This window comes from Gorilla gorilla, chromosome Y (assembly GCF_029281585.2).
Source record: "Gorilla gorilla gorilla isolate KB3781 chromosome Y, NHGRI_mGorGor1-v2.1_pri, whole genome shotgun sequence".
Classification (NCBI taxonomy): domain Eukaryota; kingdom Metazoa; phylum Chordata; class Mammalia; order Primates; family Hominidae; genus Gorilla; species Gorilla gorilla.
In genome coordinates, this window is record NC_073248.2 from 9,126,818 (window position 1) to 9,146,330 (window position 19,513).

Here is a 19,513-nt window from a genome sequence, read left to right on the forward strand (position 1 = left end):
TTGCCGGACAGCCTGTAATTTGGAGGGAGAACAGCCTGAAGCATTCAGATTCAGCAAAAGGCTCTTCTTTTGAAACCAGATCATACTGTTATCACCAGAAAGAGGTCCCGATCCAGACCCTCAAGAGAGTATTCTTGGATCTTGCGCAAGAAAGAATTTAGGGTGAGTCCATAAAGTGAAAGCCAAGTTTATTAGGAAAATAAAGGAATCAGGAATGGCTATTCCATAGCCAGAGTAGCCCCAGGACTGCTGGTTGCCCATTTTTATGGTTATTTCTTGGATATGCTTAACAAGGGGTGGATTATGGTTATTTCTTGGATATGCTTAACAAGGGGTGGATTATGGTTATTTCTTGGATATGCTTAACAAGGGGTGGATTATGGTTATTTCTATGGATATGCTAAACAAGGGGTGGATTATTCATGCCGCCCCTTTTAGACCATATAGGGTAACTTCCTGACGTTGCCATGGCATTTGTAAACTGTCATGGGGCTGGTGGGAAGGTAGCAGTGAGGACCACCAGAGGTCACTCTTGTGGCCATCTTGGTTTTGGTGTGTTTTCGCCGGCTTCTTTACCTGTTTATCTTTTACCTGTTTTACCAGCAAGGTCTTTATGACCTGTCTCTTGTACCGACCTCCTATCTCATCCTGTGACTTAGAATGCCTTAACCATCTGGGAACGCAGACCAGTAAGTCTCAGCTTCATTTTGCCCAGCCCCTATTCAAGATGGAGTTGCTCTGGTTCAAACACCTCTGACCATACTTTAACCTGATTCTGCAAAAAGCCCTCTCATCAGATGCCTCTGCAGCATGGAGGGTCGCAGATTGAATATACTCTTTTCTAGGTCCTGAGTGGATTTGTTGCAGAGCCAGTGAGCAAATGCAGTTATCACCACCTTGGTTTGCCTGTGACTGTCATCATGATGAAACAGCTACATTGTCTGGGGTTACATACCCTGGGGTTCATTGTCTCGCACCGAGAAAGAATTCAGGACACAGACACGTGTGGGTGGATTAAGGAGTGGAAAGTTTAAGAGACAAAGGAAGGAAAGAGGAGAGCAGCTCCTTGCCAGAGAGAGAGAGAGAGAGAGAGAGACATCTGAAAAGTAGGGAGGTGGCAGTCAGCAGCAGATTTTATAGGCAGGCTGGAGAAGGCGGTGTTTGATTTATGTAGGGCTCACAGATTGGTTCCATCAGGTATGTTTACATAGCGCCTGTGGGGAAGGCTGGTGGCCCCACCTTAATCTTATTATGCAAATGGGTTTTCCACTTGATAGGCGCCATCTTGTCTGCTCCTTACTGTACAAGTGGCCGACAAAGAGGAGGAAGATGGAGCCACCATCTTGAACGTATCTAGTCCCTAGTTCCTGCTGGCATTCACCCGTGCAAGCTCCCAGCTGGCTTGTCTATGTCTGCAGCTTGACTTGACAGGCTGCTCTTTGTTAGAAAATGACTTGGGGCTGCTTTTCATTAAAGAGAAAAGCCTTACCAAGGACTCCCATACCCTTACTGTCTGCCTAAGTGATTTCTTCTTAACTCCTGTATCACTGGCAGACTCTGAGTTGCCTGTTGGGTGGAGTACTATATTGCCTAGTATCATGGCTGTATTAGATGTGAGGGAGACAGTGTGAATAGGACATGGTCCCTGAAGAGCACAGAGCTCTCACGTGGGGCTGGGCGGAGCTTCTGTCCTATCTAGTGTTACGGAACCCATGCAAGTACAGGTCAAGCAGCTCCAATGCTGGAAGACATGCACACAAAATCCAGGGGGACCATTGCAAAGAGGTTTAGTGTTTCTTGGAAAAATGCCAGAAGTCTGAAGAAGTGGTGGCCCTGAGCAGCTTTGAAGGATGTGCATGCAATTAAACCGAAGCCAAAGGGTCAGAGAGAGGAGTGAGAGCCAGGTAGGAATCTATGTGCAGCTTCATCATAAACTCACAGACAAGCTTCATGCAGCACCGTCTCAGTGCATTCAATGTTTGGATTCCACACGCATGCATCCTCAACCCCCTTGCAATGCTATTCTCCTTGGAGGGAAATGGGTCATTCTTACTCTATCATATGCAGATATCTGGTCAACCAGATAAATGTGTGAGAAAACACCAACAAAGCAGAAATTACTTTTAATTATAGAGCAGAGTCATCGTAAAAGTTTGTGCAAAAAAATTTTTTTTTTTTTTTTTGTGACTGGGTCTCCCTCTGTTACCCAGCCTGGAGACCTGGAATGCAGTGGCGTGATCATGGCTCACTGCAACTTCGACTTCACAGGCTCAGGTGATCCTCGCACCTCAGCCTCCCAAGTAGCTAGGATGACAGGTGTGCGCCACCGCACCTGGGTAATTTTTGTATTTTTTGGTAGAGGTGAGGTCTCACTATGTTGCCCAGGCTGGTGCTGAAATTCTGGGCTCCAGTGATCCTCCCACCTCTGCTTGCAAAGTACTGGGATTACAGGTGTGAGCCATGGCACCTAGCAAGATTTTTTTTTTTTTTTTTTTTTGAGATGGAGTTTTGCTCTTGTTGCCCAGGCTGTGGTGCAATGACGCGATCTCAGCTCACGGCAACCTCCGCCTCCCAGGTTCAAGCAATTCTCCTGCCTCAGCTTTCCCAAGTAGCTGTGATTACAGGCATGCGCCACCACGCCCGGCTAATTTTGTATTTTTAGTAGAGACGGGGTTTCTTCATGTTGGTCAGGCTGGTCTCGAACTCCCGACCTCAGGTGATCTGCCCGCCTCGGCCTCCCAAAGTGCTGGGATTACAGGCGTAAGCCACCGCGCCTGGCCAGCAAGATTCTTTTTAAGGCACTTATTTTTATTTAGGGAATGAGAGACTGTACAATATCGTAAACAAATAAAATCAGAAAACATATTGTGTTTCCAGGGTTCCAATACGTATGGGTCACATGAATTGCGTGAACTCACTGTTAAGTGCATGGTAAATATCATGCTTTAAAAAGAGAAAGATGTTTCGGCATCACTTTTTTTTTTTCTTTTTCTTTTTTCAGATGGAGTCTGGCTCTGTCCCCCAGTCTGGAGTGCACTGGCACCATGTCAGCTCACTGCAACCTCCGCCTCCTGGGTTGAGGTGATTCTCCTGCCTCAGCCTCCTGAGTAGCTGGGATTACAGGCGCCTGCCACCGTGTCTGGCTAACTTTTGCATTTTAGTAGAGATGGGGTTTCACCATGTTGGTCAGGCTGGTCTCAAACTCCTCAGCTCAGGTGATCCGCCCCTCTCCGCCTCCCATAGTACTGGGATTACAGGTGTAAGCCACCGCGCCTGGCCCAGTATCACTTTCTTAAATATTTTAGAAATGTGTGGAACTTTCAGGAAGTTACAAAAACCATGTTCCATGAGCTATTTTAATATATTTACTTGACAGCTGTCACATGCGGCTTTTGTAAATAAAAGTACAAGTACGGCCGGGCACAGTGGCTCCCGCCTGTAATCCTAGCAGGTGTGAGGATTTTCGGAGGCCAAGGTTTAGGATCCCTTGAGACCAGGAGTTGGAGACCAGCCTGGGCAACATGGTGAGATCCCATCTCTACAAAAAAAAAAAAAAAAAAAAAAAAAAAAAAAAAAAAAAAAAAAAATTAGCTGGATGTGGTAGGATGCACCTGTATTCCCAGCTACTGGGGAGGCTGAGGTAGGAGGATTGCTTGAGACCAGCAGGTCGAGGCTGCAGTGAGCTGTGATTGCACCACTGCACTCTAGCCTGGGTGACAGAGCAGAACTCTGTCTTTAAAAAATAAAAATAAATAAATACAAGTGTATGGAGCACTCAGCCTAGGAGTGTTTTTAGCACAAGCTGCAATTATAGACGGGGTCAGCTGCATGACCCAAGATGAAACCTTGAAGAAAACACTCACGTTTACCACCACCATCGACAGTGCCTTCCGCAACACATCCCTCCATGGGAACTGCCAGATGTTTCTTTGTCTCTATTATGTAGCTAAATATTTTCTGAACTATATTGGGCAATTCTTTCCAACACAAATGTCTTGGAATGCTAATAAAAGTTCCTGGGGGAAAAAAGAGGCTCTAAATTCAGAGAAAAAAAATATGGAAAAGACTGAGCTTCTCAGAGTTGAGCTGTTCTTTTCAGCGAGATTTCTCAGTCTTTTGTTTGCTGAAGGGCAATTAAATCTCCCAGGAGAGATACAGTGGGTACTGTGGTCCGCGTGCCCCGAATTCTTTAACCACAGAACTGTTTTTGCTAAAGTCCGTTATTAACGTTTCAATCACGTGGGATTCCAAGGACTAGAACCGTAAAAGTCCGAAAGTCACTGAAGCATTTGTTCAATAATCCCAGTCAGATAAAATTTACTAGTTACAACAACTCTGGACAAGAGTCGGATGCCTTTTCAAAGGAAGTTGAATGGTGCAGTATAAATGTGCCATGCACCCTCCATGGAAAGGCAAGATTTATGTTTCATGCACGTGTGGGTGAAAATTTTCACATGCTAAGTGCTGTGTTGTCTGAGTTTGTCGTGTTTTCTCAACAAGTGCGTTTCTTTTTTTTGAGTTGTTTTGTTTTGTTTTTTGAGATGGCGTCTCGCTCTGTCACCCAAGCTGGAGTGCTGTGGCACGATCTGGGCTCACTGGAACCTCCGTCTCCTGGGTTCAAGCAATTCTTCTGCCTCAGCCTCCCAAGTAGCTGGGATTACAGGTGCCCACCAACACTCCTGGCTAATTTTTGTATTTTTAATAGGGATGAGGCTTCGCCATGTTGGCCAGAATGGTCTCGAACTCCTGACCTCAAGTGATCCTCCCGCCTCGGCCTCCCAAAGTGCTGGGATTACAGGTGTGAGCCACCGCACCTGGACAAATTTGAGAACTGACTGCACACTCTGAGGATTTTAGAGTTCAGCCAAGGCAAAACTCCAATTATTAGTTTTCTAATCATTTTACTTGTCAGGACATAGGTACAGTTCCAGTTAACAGGGAAGAGTGGCACACCTGCTTATGCCTAATTATAAAGTAATTGAGGAAAACCATCAGTGTTTTCCAGGAAGTTGACAAAGTCCTGGTTCTTTATGAATCAGTTCAGAATCTGCCATTGAGGTTTCCAGAGATGCCAGACCTAAGAAATCCTGGGGAAATAAAGACACTAAAAGAGATAAAAACCGGCGGGTGTGATGGCTCACGCCGGTAATCCCAGCACTTTGGGAGGCTGAGGAGGGCAGATCACGAGGTCAAGAGACAGAGACCATCCTGGCCAACATGGCGAAACCCCGTCTCTACTAAAAATACAAAAACTAGCTGGGCGTGGTGGTGCGCACCTGTAATCCCAGCTACTCGGGAAGCTGAGGTGGGAGAATCACTTGAACCTGGAGGCGGAGGTTGCAGTGAGCCGAGATGTGGCCACTGCACTCCAGCCTGGTGACAGAGTGAGACTCCGTCTCAAAACAAACAAACAAAAGAAAGTAGAGGAATAAAAGAATGGCTAGTCCACATGCAGAGCCGCCCTGAAGGCTGCTGGTGGGCCATGGTTATGGTTGTTTCTTGATGATATGCTAAACGAGAGGTGAATTATTCATGCCTCCTGTTTTTAGACCATAGAGGGTAACTTCCTGATGTTGCCATGGCATTTGTAAACTGTCATGGTGCTGGTGGGAGTGTAGCAGTGAGGATGACCAGAGGTCACTCTCATCACCATCTTGGTTTTGGTGGGGTTTTGCCAGCTTCTTTACTCCAACCTGTTTTATCAGCTAGGTCTTTGTGACCTGTAGCTTGCGTTGCCTTCCTATCTCATCCTGTGTCTTAGAATGCCTAACCTCCCGAGAATACAGCCCAGTAGGTCTCAGCCTTGTTTTACCCAGCCCCTATTCAAGATGGAGTTGCTATGGTTCAAACACCCTCTGACACTGTCTGTATTAGTCTGTATTTATGCTGCTGATACAGACATACTTGAGACTGGGAAGAAAAAGAGATTTAATTGGACTTACAGTTCCACATGGCTGGGGAGGCTTCAGAATCATGGCGGGAGGCAAAAGGCACTTCTTACATGGCGGGGGCAAGAGAAAAGTGAGGAAGAAGCAAAAGCCGAAAGCCCTGATAAACCCATCAGATCTTATGAGGCCTATTCACTATCACAAGAATAGCATGGGAAAGACCATTCCCGAATGATTCAATTACTGCCCCTGGGTCCCTCCCACAACATGTGGGAATTCTGGGAGATAGAATTCAAGTTAAGATTTGGATGGGGACACAGCCAAACCACATCACTGTCATTTTGTAAAAGATGTGCATTTTTGTCTTTTCCGGTTGCCATAACAAATCACCACCAATTTTGCGGCTTTAAAAGAACAGAAATGTAGTGTCTTCTGATTCTGGAGTTCAGAAGCCTGAAATTTGTGTTGCTGGGCTAACACCCAGTTGTTGTCAGAGCTGATTCCTTCTGGAGTCTCCAGAGCAGAACCTACTCCCTTTCCTTTTGAAGCTTGTAGAGGCTGTTTTGCCATGCCTTGGCTTGTAGCCCCTTCCTCTACCTTAAAGACGTCAGCACATTTCCCTCCTCTCAGACCTCTGTTTCTATCCCCACATCTCCTTGTCTGACTCTGACCCTCGTGCGTCCTCTTTCCGGTATAAGGGTGCTTGTGATGACATTGAGATACCCTGATTATGATCCAGGATAATCGTCTCATCTTAAAATCCTTAACTTAATCACTTTTGCAGAGTCACTTTTGCCATATAAGGTCACATATTCACAGATTTCAGGGATTAGGATGTGGGCGTCATTGGGGCCATTATTCTGTCTATCACATGGAGATTAGGATGTGGACATCTTTGGGGCCATTATTCTGTCTCCCACATGGGGATTAGGACATGGACATATTTGGGTGTCATTATTCTGTCTACCACATGGGGATTAGAATGTGGACGTCTTTGGGGGACATTATTCTTTCTACCACATGGGGATTAGAATGTGGACCTCTTTGGGGGACATTATTCTTTCTACCACATGGGGATTAGAATGTGGACATCTTTGGGGGACATTATTCTGTCTACCACATGGGGATTAGGACGTGGACATCTTTGGGGCCATCACCTGTCTACGACATGGAGATTAGGACATGGACATTTTGGGGGTCATTATTCTGTCTACCACATTAGGATTAGGATGTTGACATCTTTGGAGCCATTATGTTTTCTATCACATGCGGATGAGGACATGGACATCACTGGGGCCATCACTTTGTCTACCAAAAGAGGAAAGAGTATTGGGTTTAGGGTGAGGGGACATAAGTATGTGGTCCCAGAACTACCATTGGTTAGCTCATTACACTGGACAATGGACCTTGCCTCTAGGTCCTTGGGTCCTACATCTGTATTGTAGGGGTAGTCCATCCTACATCAGATCTATGGCATTCTAGTAACGGAAGCAGGCTAATACAGTCAGCCACTCAAAATGGCTTCATAACATCCTTAAGCTATGGAACCATGTGCCAGACATATCTGATCTGACAAAATTAAGAAAAGGGTCAGAAAACTTTCTCTTCTGGCTCTCTGAAGCAAAGCCTTTATTTTGATCTGTCTAGCTGTCAATGTCTTTTCATTTTCAAATCACAGTTACCAGTCTTTCACCTTTACATGTATTTTAATGGTTTAACATCATTAATATCAGCAGGAAATTGATTTTTTTTTTTTTTAGATGGAGTTTCGCTCTTGTCACCCAGGCTGGAGTGTAATGGCGCGATCTTGGCTCACCACAACCCCCACCTCCAGGGTTCAAGTGACTCTCCTGCCTCAGCCTCCTGAGTAGCTGGGATTACAGGCATGCACCACCATACCCGGCTAATTTTTGTATTTTTAGTAGAGATGGGGTTTCTCCATGTTGGCCAGGCTGGTCTCGAACTCCCAACCTCAGGTGATCCGCCCACCAAGCCTCCCAAAGTGCTGGGATTACAGTCGTCAGCCACTGTGCTCGGCAGGAAATTGTTTTTACTAAGAGACCGCTGAGCCAGTGTGGAGAGGGATCAACATGAAAACATGATGGCATTTGAATATTATTTTCCAAAATCAGATTATCCCCTTAAACACACATTTCTCTAACTCATGGGAGGCCAATGTCAGTCATGGCATGAAATTATATTTCCCACATTACATCTTAGACTAGAACTTCTATAAATCTGCAAGCCAAAAAACAGAACTTCCAAGGCTCCATAGCAAAGTAACCAAGCCAACCCCATACTCACCTAGAATCGACTCTCTACAGCTGTGTTCATTCATCACACTCATTACTTCCAAATTAGATGTTTTTTTCTCCAACAGGCTCAATGACTACTTAATTTACATTCCAGCCACAAAATCAAGCCTCTGATCTTACCTACTCCTGTGTCAGGCATAAACGTAATTACGAATACAAAGTATTGCAGATTAGGTAATGCATTCAGTCTAGGATGGAAGACTCAGGTTGTACTTGGTGAGGGAAAGCATTTACAACACCTGTCTGCTGGATTTAAACATGCAGCTGCCATTGGGGTTAGGGTTGGAAACTTCCATATCTCTGGTAGCTGAGTTCCTGACTAGTTGGGATAATCAAGGGTAGTTGAGAGCCAAGTACTTAATGATCATCTCCACTCTGCAAATGACCAATGTCTTGTGGCATACATTACCCAAACTTCTCATTCTACTTGGAATACTCTTTCTGTAGCAAGTCTAGGTCCTTCTAGAGCCGTCTTCAGAGTTGAGGTCTGGCAAACTCATTCCATGCCCAAGATCAAAACCAGTAGGCTTACCACTTGACCATTGGTATCCAAGCTTGACTTCTTGATCTTCAAGTGACATGCTTTCTGTATCCTCATTTCTGCCTTTATTCTCTCTTCTCCAAGATTCCCAAAGTGGTCTTAGGCAGAGAAGATAATGATGGGTTTTGGTTGTCCTTAAAAAGTCTGCATGGATATCTTCACAGGAAAGCAGCGTGCTTTTACCTAATTTTGTTTTGTGCTCTCAGGTACCTGGTGATTCCTAGTCTATCACGTGTGTGAATTTCTTGGGGTTCTGCTACAAGGCAGATTCTGTTTCAGTGGATCTGGGTGGGGCTTCACATTCTATGTGTCTAAATCCTGGGCAATGCTGATACTGCTCATCCATGGACCATATATTGTGTCTTGAGGTTTTACAACACAGGTGTATATAGGTTTACGTATATAGGTGATGCCCTACATAAACTCACTACAGAAAACGACCTGGGCTAGAAATGGTAGCAGAGTGCAACCTAAGGGTCCCTGGGTTGGCTTAACTCAGTAGGTAGGCATGGAACTTGGGATGGCCACTTTCTTGACCCTTAGCAAGAATTGCATGGGTCCAGGCAATTTATCACAAGAAAAACAAAGTAAATGCCCCAGATGGATCAACTCAAATGCATCAGTACTAGTAGAAACAACTAAAATGATGGCTACCTGGCTGGATTCATGTTCTGTGGTAGCATCTTCCTCTACTGCTGATGTGAGGTTGGTCCCTGAAGCAGAAATGGCTCTTGTCGCCCAGGGACAAAGGAGTCTTGGCTAGGCACGGTGGCTCATGCCTGTAATCCCAACACTATGGGAGGCTGAGACAGGAGGGTTGCTTGAGCCCAGGAGTTAAAGACCAGCCTGGACAACATGGCAAAACCCTGTCTCAAAAAAAGAAAGAAAGGAAGAGAGAAAGAGAGAGAGAAAGAAGGAAGGAAGGAAAGGAAGGAGAGAGAGAAAAAAAGAAGAAAGGAAGAAAGAAAAGAAAAGAAAAAAAGAAGAAAAGAAAAGAAAACTTAGCTGAGCCCCCCAGGCTTGGTGGCTGAGACGAAAGTATTGCTGGAGCCCAGCAGGTTGTGTCCGCAGTGAGCTGCGATTGTGCCACTACACTCCAGCCTGGGCTACACAGAGAGACCATTTCCAAAACCAAGAAAGAAACAAAAAAGGGAGTCTTGCTAAGGTGATGCCTTTAGAACTCGTTGTTCGTAGAGACAAAGTTGGTGTGTGGGAGCTCCCCATGGACTTCTCTGGAGGATAAGAGAGGGTAGCTCCATTCTTCGTTGAGAAAAGTGCATTTGCCCAGAGGGCTTGGGGGCTCAGGTTTAAAAAGAAAAGTCTGAAGGTCAGTGCTTGCTGATGATAATAAGTGATGCTGAATTTATCTAGCATCCAGATGCTAAAATGTCACCCTTTACCATCTTTTCAACATCCTTCTGTCTCAGTGGTATGAAATGATTAATTTCACCCAGGGTAATTGGCTATTTAAACTTACTGGCACTGGCAAAAAATGCATTAAGGTGGACATTCTAAAATCAAAGATATTAATATTAAGATCTGTTTTATTTCTTTAAAAAATTACATGAGATCTTCCAGGGACCATGTAATGAGCAATAGTTAGCATATAAAGTACTCCAGACCCATCCAAACATTTGCCAACACTACAGTATAAACATTATTCCTTTATTTTCCAAATTTCTGGTGTAGAATGTGTTGCAATTGTTGGAAACTAGACTGAGATTAAACAGTGAGTAATACTCAGTATTGCAACCTGTCTTTTCCAATTTCCTGAACCATCAGGAGAATACAGTGCCTCTTTTTAGTGTTATTTATGAACCATAGCTTTTGCATCCATTTTGCAATTACACATGGCCAACGTTTAATATATAAAGTCATGAAAACTCTTTGGAATCTAATTGTTTTTTTCCCCTCTGGCTGGAACGAATAGTTAAGCAGAGGAAACTGTAAAGAGGTTCATGTACATTTCACAGAATATGTTTTGTGATCTTTTTGCATCATGAGTTTGGCTCTGTCTCCAGGGGAATGCAATTCCCCCAATGAAATGGGGAACTCAGGCTTCCTCCAACCAATTGTTCTCTTTCCTTGAATTTATTCCATGGCAAAAATGGAATATCCCTGCAAAGATTCTCTAGGATGATCCAGACAAAGTCAACTCATTCATCCATGGGTGCTTGCATTCATTTAATGAATATTAATGACCTAGACTGTGCCAGATATTGGAGTAGGCCTGCATATATATGGGTCCCAACATTTGATCTCAGAAAGTAATAGGTAGATAGACAAATAGATGGATGGATGGGCGGGGTAAGTGGATGAATGGATAGCTGGATAGAAAGTTGGGTGCATAGATGGATGAATTATTAGGTGGATTAATGGATGGACAGATAGATGGGTAAATGGATAAGTGGGTAGCTAGGTAGTTGGATAGTTGATTGGATGAATGGATGGATAGATAGTCAGATAGATGTTATATAGAGAGATGGATGGATGTATATATGGATGATGGATGGACAGATGGATGGGTGGATGGATGAATGGGTAGATACATAATTGGTTAGATGATTGAATGAATGGATGGATAGATAGTTGAATAGATGGTTATAGGGAGAGATGAATGGATGGGTATATGGATGATGGATGGGCTGATAAATGGGTAGATGGATGATGGGCAGATAAATAGTTGGATAGTTGATTGGACGAATGGGCAGATAGTTGGATAGATGGTTATATGGAGAGATAAAGGGATGATAGATGGACAGACTGCATGGGTGAATGGATGCATAGGTAGTTGGATAGATACTTGGTTGGATGGATTACAGATGGAAAAATAGATGAATGTATGTATGGATAGATAAATAATCGCATAGATGGTTGGATGGACAGATGGAAGATTCTCAACTTCATGGCTCAATGCCAACTCCTCTCCACCTTTCATGTCGATTGGTGGTCCCAGGGGGTGCAAAATGGGTGGTCTCATACAGTAGTTCTAAGCAGGTGTGCTGTTCTCAGCAGCCTCAGGGACCAGCTGTGTTACCTTGTTCATGTAACTCAACTTCTCTGCTCCCCTGTCACATCTTTAAAGCAGAGGACAGGATGGCTTCGAGAATGACGTGAGAAAATCTGGGTCTCAGTGGCGTAGGGAGAGCTAAAGGGATGCTACTACAATTCAGAGAGTGATCATTAAATGTGCCTCTTCAAATGCGCTTCAGGACAGTCCTCTTCCGTGGCTCAAAAAAATGAGGTCAGTCATTTCCCAACCGCAAACCCTGTCCATTTGTGTATCGCTTAAAAGTAAGTGACCTTACTTTTGAATTTACATCTCTTCCAATAAAAGAAACAGGAGTCCAAAGTTATCTGGAATAAGACATGTCATAAAAACACAGGGGTGTCAACCACAATGTGGAAGATGAATAACCCTGTATAACACGCAGGAAGAAAAATAAGCTGTCTCCATTCAGCCAATGAATGAAACAAATCCAAATGCAAGTGAGAATAGGGGTAGGGGTTATTACTAAGCAGGTTCACAGGCTTGCTGATGATTAAATGAAATTATATTTATCCTGGGAACACTGACTCTTACACTGTGGCAATCACTATATGTGTGTGTGTGTGTGTGTGTGTGTGTGTATGTGTATATATATATATATATACTTTTTTTTTTTTTTTTGAGACAAGTCTCACTCTGTCACCCAGGCTGCAGTGCAGTGGCACGATCTCGGCTCACTGCAGCCTGTGCCTCCTGGGTTCAAGCGATTCTCTTGCCTCAGCCTCCCGAGTAGCTGGGATTACAGGCACCTGCCACCATGCCCTGCTAATTTTTGTATTTTTAGTAGAGACGGGGTTTCACCATGTTGGCCAGGATGGTCTCAAACCCCTGACCTCAGGTGATCTGCCTGCCTCAGCCTCCCAAAGTGCTAGGATTACAGGTGTGAGCCACCATGACTGGCCTGCAATGACACATTTTTATTTAACATCATGTTACAACATGATGTTACCACAGACACTGTGCTCTGTGAAAGCGCTTATGCCAAATCGATGCCTTGTTTTACTCTCTTAGAATTGACTGTAGGAAATGGCGCTCTCTACTTCCTCATTTCCAGAGTAAGCAGGGCGCACGCTCCCATGGTGCCCTTCTATTTTTTCGCAACACTCTTAAGTTTTCTCAGCTGGGTGCGGTGGCTTACACCTGCAATCCCAGCACTTTGGGAGGCTGAGGTGGGAGGATCACTTGAGCCCCGAAGTTTGAAACCAGCTTGGGCAACATAGCAAGACCCCATCTCTCAAAATATCTTTAAAAAATTAGCCAGTCACGGAGGTATGTGCCTGTAGTCCCAGCTACTCAGGAGGCTGAAATGGGAGGATTGCTTGAGCCCAGGAGGTCAACACTGAAGTGAGCTATGATGTCATTCCAGCGTGGGTGACAGAGTCTGACCTTGTCTCAAAATAATAATAAATAAATAAATAAATAAATAAATAAATAAATAAATAAATAAATAAAAAGTATTATCCAAAAATACTTAATTTTAAACATTTTCTCCAAACTCCCAATAGGGCATGAAACAGCTATTAACAATAATTACCTTAACAATTTCTTTTTGCTATGATCATATCTGCAAATTATAGGAAGGGTGCTGAGTCCACTGTAGCCAGTATACTTAGTACATCTGAGATACCCAAATCAGTGTGTCTCATCAGAGCTGCTCATAGACACGATAGGGGTTTCAGCAAACCCCCGATAATCCATGCATGACTTCTCTTTTTAAATGTGCCCGGTTTTCATTCATATTCGGAGTTTTCAGGTCAATCTCAAATACACCTGTCTTCCCGTCTGTACAGAATATATGTATATATTCTCTCTCTCTCTCTCTCTCTCTCTCTCTATATATATATATATACACATAAAGGGGAGTTTATTATATATTAACTCACATGATTACAAGGTCACACAATAAGCTGTCTGCAGGCTGAGCAGCAAGGAAGCCAGTCTGATAACTGAAGAACCTGAAGTCCAGTGTTCAAGGGCAGGAAGCATCCAGCACGGGAGAAAGATGCAGTCTGGGAGGCTAGGCCAGTCTCTCTGCACATTTTTCTGCCTGCTTATATTCTAGCCAAATTGGTTGCTGATGAGATGGTGCACACGCTGATGAAGCGGGGTGCGGGGTTTGCCTTTCCCAGCCCACGGACTCAAATGTTAATCTCCCTTGGCAACACCCTCACAGACACACTCAGGATCAATACTTTGCATCGTTCAATCTAATCAAGTTGACACTCAGTATTAACCATCACACCATCTTTTCACAGCTGCTGCCAAAAACACAACTTCAATCTTCAACAGAATCTTTTTAATGAAAAGGAAATATCTTTGCCATTCAGAGTTTTAGAGAAAGTTCAAGGCCCTTTTCAAAAAAGAAAATAAAGTTTTTAAAGAGGAGTGTCAATTCTTATCTTGTTAGCTGGTATTCAAGGATGAAGTTGCGGCTGTGACTAATTACAGAATCCTGCCCACTTAATTCAACACGATTCACACTTAAGTTCACACACATCTACTTTTTCTCATTTTGTTCTTTGGTTAATTTAAAATATTCAGAATAATGGTAATGGTAATGGCTGCGAGTATCCTGGGCTTATACTGTGCTAGAAATTTTTAAACAAATTCTGCACGTATTAATATATTTCTTTATTACTATTATTATTTTTAAGACAGAGTCTCAATCTGTTGCCCAGGCTGGAGTGCAATGGCACGACCTCGGCTCACTGAAACCTCTGCCTCCCGGGTTCAAGCGATTCTCCTGCCTCAGCCTCCCAAGTAGCTGGGATTACAGGCGTGTGCCACCAGGCCTGGCTAAATTTTTTTTTGTTGTCGTATTTTTAGTAGAGATGAGGTTTCACCATGTTGGCCAGGCTAGTCTCAAACCCCTGATCTCAAGTGATCTGCCCGCCTCAGCCTCCGAAAGTTCTGGGATTACAAGTGTGAGCCACCGCGCCCGGTCCGTATTAACATATTTCTGTGTGATATGCATGTAGAAATACTGTGTTGTGGTAGGCATTATATTATCATTATTGTTTTTCAAACTGGGGCACCTTAGGTAGGCAAAGGTTAAGGAATTGGCTCAGGTTGTGTTACAATTGTATACCCAAACTGGGCTTTAAGCCAAAGCAACCCGATTCTAGATCCAGACTATGCTCTTTGTCCAGACCTTCGTACTGGGGGGACCCTGACCCCTTCCATTAAGAGGGGCTTCTCCCCTTCTTTTATACCTAAGGACAAGCAGTAGAGAGATCAAGTCTGTACGCAATGTTGAATGTAGGGTACGCACCCGTGAGTCTGCCTGTGTCTTATGACAATGCTCCGTCAACCCGTCAGGAAGCTCTGCCTTCCTCTAGTGCTCTCCCCACCAATGCTTGGGCCCCCATACTACCACCAAGCCCGCCACTTTTATTTCCTTTTTTTAAAATTTTGTCACCCAGGCTGCAGTGCAGTGGTGCAATCATAGTTCACTGCAGCCTTGACCTCCCAGGATAAAGTAATCCTCTCACCTTGGCCTCCTGCGTTACTGGGACTACAGGTGCACACCACCATGCCTGGCTAATTTTTTTAATTTTTTTTTTTTTTTTTTTTGAGATGCAGTCTCGCTCTGTTGCCCAGGTTGGAGTGCAGTGGCGTGATCTCAGCTCACTGCAACCTCCGCCTCCCCAGTTCAAGCGATTCTCCAGCCTCAGCCTCCTGATTAGCTGGGATTACAGACGTCTGCCACCACACCTGGCGAATTTTTATATTTTTAGTAGAGATGGGGTTTCTCCATGTTGGCCAGGCTGGTCTTGAACTCCTGACCTCAGGCAATCCACCCGCCTAGGCCTCCCAAACTGCTGGGATGACAGGCGTGAGCCACTGCGCTGGGCAATTTTTTAAGTTTTTAGTAGAGATGGGGTTTCACTACATTGCCCAGGCTGGTCTTGAATTCCTGGGCTCGAAGAATCCTCCCTCCATGGCCTCCCAAAGTGTTGGTATTATAGGCATAAGCCACTGCACCTAGTCTCAGCCACTTCTTGATGATCTTCCCACATTCTCTTAGATGAACAAAAATTATCTTATGCCATCTGTCACCCCAAGATTATAAAGGTCCCTTCCCAGAGGAATGTACCCTCCTCACAGCTCCCTCAAACACCCAGCCATCTTGTTAGCCATGTAGATATGAAAACTAACCCTTAGCCATGTGTCTGCCACATTTTCCTTCTTGGGGCTAATAATAAAATAAGTGTATTAAGACATGAGTGGATGGGATGCGGTGGCTCACGCCTGTCATCCCAGCACTTCGGGAGGCCGAGGTGGGCAGATTACCTGAGGTCAGGAGTTCGAGACCAACCTGGCCAACATGCTGAAACCCCGTCTCTACTAAAAAAAAAAATACAAAATTAGACAGGTATGGTGGCGTAAGCCTGTAATCCCAGCTACTCAGGAGGCTGAGGCAAGAGAATCGCCTGAACCCAAGGAGGTGGAGGTTGCAGTGAGCCAAGATTGCGCCACTGCACTCCAGCCTGGGTGACAGAACGAGACTCTGACTCAAAAAAAAAAGAAAAAGAAAAACATGTTCTTTTTAAATCATAAATACAATTAAAATTGTACTTATGAAATATGCCTTTTCAAACTTTGTCTCTTAGCTTTTGACCCTGTTCTGGGGTAGGGTGAGGTACTTGTGTGAATCTTACAGCAGGTTTTTCTGCCTAGTGGTCTGACTGGCACGTTGAGCGCCTGTCCAGTGAAAGCTGAGACCAGCGAGGGTGGAGTGCTGTGTTCCCCTGTGCAGAGGGTGAGGAGCCTTCCTGAGTTTTTCCGAGACACAGAGAACCCAGACCTCCTTTAGGAAAATGACTATAGAATAGCTCGATTGTTAAAATCATCATGCGAGCTTTGCCAGCCGCTTTTTGTTGTTGTTTTAATAAAAAGCATTCCTTTCCACAGCTAAGGAGACCACGTGAGAGGCATCTCATTCTACAGAATGCACCAAGAGGCCGGGCGCAGTGGCTCACTCCTGTCATCCCAGCACTTTGGGAGGCCGAGGCAGGCAGATCAGCTGAGGTCAGGAGTTCGAGACCAGCCTGACCAACATGGTGAAACCCCATCTCTACTAAAAATACAAAAAATTAGCCAGGCGTGGTGGCAGCACCTGTAATCCCAGCTACTTGGGAGGCTGAGGCAGGAGAATTGCTTGAACCCGGGAGGCGGAGGTTGTGGTGAGCGGAGATCGTGCCACTGTACTCCAGCCTGGACGACAGAGTGAGACTCTGTCTAATAATAATAATAATAGTAATAATAATAATAATGCACCAACAGCAAACTGTGCCAACATCAGCCGATAAATTCGTTTCCACCCATGCTCCTCTGCAGGGCCCGTGAATACTCTGTCTGTTATCCAAGTGCTACCAAGCTAACAGTATGTGGGCTAGGGTTCTATTTTCACAATGACACAAAGAGCTGCACCTGAGCCATGTGGTTTCAAAAAATATTTTATTTTCTGGAATAGCCATAATATCTCAGCTCTGTCTTTATGCCCTCTCTCCACACGGAGGAGGCAGAAGCTATGACAACACTGAGGTGCCACACATCACACCTGCAAAACAGAATAATGGGAGCGTTTAGGAGACTGTAGAAAATGCTCACCAGGGTGCACACAGACAGGATGGGGGCTGGGCGTCGCTGGGCTGCTGCTGTCTGTCAAGGACATTCAGAGAGATATACGTGTCCCCAGGGCAGGGCCCGCCTCCATCTTCGTCTCTTCACTCTCATGTGTCAAATGAAGCAGAGGAAAAACAGCAGAGAGTCCTTCACGGCTGCTGGACTAGGCAATGCAACTCTCACAAGTGATGAGATTGAGAATGTGCCTTACACATCCCGTAGGTCTGGCGGTCACGAATGCGAGATTTGCTTCTAGAAATTTCTGGGACTCTTGTTTCATGTGCAAAGTGCCTAGTCTGTATCTGTAGGGCGATGCTGTTCTTCCAAGACATGATTTTTCCTTTTTACAACAGACAGGATAGGAATATTTGGGGTCACTTGGCAACAATGATGATGGGGAATCCTCTGTATCTCTTCCCTGGAGCATTTGCTCTGCACACAGAAGGAAGCCATTTGCACTGGATGGAGTCTGTTTGAAGCTGGCAGCATGGATTGTATTGGAGAGTTAAGTAGGGCAAGCCCCCCAGTTGCACCTACTCTAACGACGGTATAATCTGAAGCTGATTTGTCCTGTGGACGTCTCTAGCCAGTAATAAGAGTAAACAGTTCCAATGGGCTTCCCTTGGGCATTGGAACCCCTGTGAATTCCGACTCTGCACAAGAGCAAGGCGGACGAAAACTTCACAACAGAATGGGCCAGGCAAGGGGGCAGAGATGGCTGGATCGGACCACAAGGATGGATGGAGGTTACAGATGCCAGCATGGCCCCAGAGGTGACACTGCCTGTGAGTCCTGGTTGCCCAGTGATGGCTTGGCAGAATGAGTGACAGGCGGGGAAGATGGCCTTTATCCTTATTGACAGTCATCTCACCCTTCACTCCTGCAGTGCAGCTGGGCTGACATGCTGGTGGACGTTCTTCAGAGAAGGGCCAAGCTGTGACCTTCAGAGATCCATCCCTCCACACTGGAGTCCTGGCCTACTGGTAGCTTATGAGGGGGATGCTCTTACAACTCCTTGGCTTGCACCTGGCATGCAGGCAAACTGAAGACTCCACAGCCACTCCATCACTTTAGGGGCCCTAAGCAGATGCAAAGAGAAGGAAAAAAAAGAGTAAGAAAAAAAAAATCAGTGGTAATCTGATGAAGGGTTACCCCCTACCACCGCCTCCTGCTCTCTTTAGAGACAGGGTCTGGCTCTGTTACCCAAGCTGGAGTGCAGAGGTGCAATCACAGCTGACTGTAATCTCAAACCCTTGCATTTTTTAATCTTTTTTAGAGATGGGGCCTGGCTCTGTTGCTTAGGCTGGAGCACACTGGCGCAACCACAGCTGACTGTCATCTTAAACGCCTGGGCTTAAGCAATTCTTTTATCTCAGTCTCCTGAGTAGTTAACGCTACAAGTGTGTGCCACCAAGCAGATAATTTTTAATTTTTTTTTTGTCTCATTAAGTTTCCCAGGCTGGTCTTGAACTCTTGCACTCAAGTAATCCTTCCACCTCAGCCTCCCAAAGTGCTGTGCTGACAGGCATGAGCCACGGCATCCAGCCAGTACATCTCTTTAATGCTACTGAGAAGTCATTTCACCCAGCACTTTGGTTCCTATCATGTTCAAAAAAAAGAACCAGGGCTCTCTGGAATAATGGTTAATTCTAAGAACGGAGCTTTGGTGATACAGATATGCCTGGACCATCTTGTAGTACAAGAAAATAAGAAAATGCTCAAATACACAAAAAAATGGAGGTGTGTGAAAGATAAGCAAAAGCCAACATGAAAGAGCTCCTGGTGCTCAAAGCTGAAACAATTTGGGCAATAAAATAAAATAATATTAGATGGCAACCCAAAGCAATCAATTATTGAATAAAAACATAAATGAAGGAGGAGATACAAATCCCCTATGCAGAAGAGTCCCAGCCAAGTAATTGATGTAGATATTTTCTTCTCAAGAAGATGAAACATAACTCCCCACTCCTTTAAGTGTGGGTTGCATGTAGAGACTTCCTTTCAAAGAGCATGGTCAGGGAGATCAATAACTTTTCAGTGGAGAACTCTGACAAACACCACCTCAGATGTGATCAAGGCCAACGTCAACAAT